The 2,127-nt window shown below is 44.5% G+C and overlaps 1 pseudogene; it reads right to left on the reverse strand.

Annotated features, from left to right (window-relative positions):
• Positions 1-388: 388 nt before the first annotated feature.
• Positions 389-506, reverse strand: LOC126427456 (5S ribosomal RNA; annotated as a pseudogene).
• Positions 507-2,127: the final 1,621 nt, after the last annotated feature.

A 2,127-nucleotide genomic window follows, 5' to 3' on the forward strand; every position in this document is an offset into this window, starting at 1 on the left:
TGTCAAGCCAGGAACAGCTGAAGGTGCTATGGAGCTTGTTGAACACTAAACACTGACATTTAGCACATTAGGAGGTCACCCTTGGCTGCGGTTTGCGATAAACTTGAAGCTACACTCTAATCTCTGTGCTACCTGCGTCTGAGAATGGCTACTTTGAAATTGAGTCATATCTGGTTTTTGTGTAATATAAGAGCACTCCGTCTTCAGGCCAGGCCCATCGGGACCATCCGACCGCCGTGTCATCCTCAGATGAGGATGCAGAGAGGAGGAGCGTGTGGTCAGCACACCGCTCTCCCGGTCGTTATGATGGTATTCTTGACCGAAGCCGCTACTATTCGGTCGAGTAGCTCCTCAATTGGCATCACGAGGCTGAGTGCACCCCGAAAAATGGCAACAGCGCATGGCGGCCTGGATGGTCACCCATCCAAGTGCCGGCCACGCCCGACAGTGCTTAACTTCGGTGATCTGACGGGAACCGGCGTATCCACTGTGGCAAGGCCGTTGCCTGGTGCTCATAAAAGCAGGGAATTAAATGAGAAGTTTTTACAAGTTTTTCTATTCAGGAGAAACGTACACTTGCTCCCTTCGGATAAATGGAGACTAATGGTATCGTTTTTTACTATTCAAGACGATTGTGCCACAACCCCGTAGACAGGCAGTGAGTCACGTACAATGGACATAGCTTTCAGCCAAAAGGTGCCACAACTGCAGGGACAAGGAGTAACTGAAGTTTGTGGTGCGTCTGCCGCCGAGACCAGAGCAGAGTCTGGGGTTTGACAGTAGTGACAGCGCAGCTTACGGGTAAACTGGTGGAGCAGATTTATGACTGCTCGTTGTTGCAACGAAAAAAGCATGTCAAATTTAAAACAACGCAAAATCGCCAAGATTGCCAAAGTTTTACCGAAGATCGAAATATGGAGCGTACTTCAATGCGAGATGCTTTTAGTAATTTCCACAACGAAATTCTGTCTCGACATCTGGCAGAAAACCCAAAGAGATTCTGGTCATACACAAAGCACACCAATGGCAAGACGCTATCAATACCTTCACTGCGTGATAACAACGGTGAAGCCACTGATGACAGTGCCACTAAAGCAGAGTTATTATGCACGGTTTTCCGAAACTCCTTCACAAAAGAAGACGAAGTAAATATTCCTGAATTCTAATCAAGAACAATTGCCTAAAGACTCGAAAATTGCTCAAGTCGCACGAATACCCAAAAAGGGAAGTAGGAGTAATCCGCTGAATTACAGGCCCATATCACTAACGTCGATTTGCAGTAGGGTTTTGGAACATATACTGGATTCGAACATTATCAAGTACCTCGAAGAAAACGATTTGTTGACACACAGTCAGCACAGTTTCAGAAAATATCGTTCTTGTGAAACACAACTAGCTGTTTTACTCAAGAAGTAATAAGTGCTATTGGCAGGGGATGTCAAATTGATTGCATATTTTTAGACGTCCAGAAGGCTTTCGACACGGTTCCTGACAAGCGTCTTCTAACAAAACTGCGTGCCTACGGAGTATCGCCTCAGTTGTGCCACTGGATTCGTGATTTCGTGTCAGAAAGGTCACAGTTCGTAGTAATAGACGGAAAGTCATCGAGTAAAACAGAAGTAATATCCGGCTTTCTCCAAGGAAGTGTTATAGACCCTCTATCGTTCATGATCTATGTTAACGACATACGAGACAATCTGAGTAGCCGTCTTAGTTTGCAGATGATGCTGTCATTTGCCGTCTTGTAAAGTCATCAGATGACCAAAACGAATTGCAAAATGATTTAGATAAGGCATCTGTATGGTGTTAAAAGTGGCAATTGACCCTGAATAAGGGAAAGTGTGAAGTTATTGACATGAGTACTAAAAGAAATCAGCTAAATTTCCATTACGCGATAAGTCACACAAATGTGAAGGCTGTAAATTCAACTAAATACTTAGGGATTACAATTACAAATAACTTAAAATGGAACGATCACATAGATAATATTGTGGGTAGAGCAAACGAAAGACTGCGATCCGTTGGCAGAACAGTTTAGAAGGTGCAACAGGTCTACTAAAGAGACTGCTTACACCACGCTCGTCCGCCCTATTCTGGAGTATTGCTGTGCAGTGTGGGATCCACATC

This window comes from Schistocerca serialis, chromosome 11, assembly GCF_023864345.2.
Source record: "Schistocerca serialis cubense isolate TAMUIC-IGC-003099 chromosome 11, iqSchSeri2.2, whole genome shotgun sequence".
Taxonomy (NCBI): domain Eukaryota; kingdom Metazoa; phylum Arthropoda; class Insecta; order Orthoptera; family Acrididae; genus Schistocerca; species Schistocerca serialis.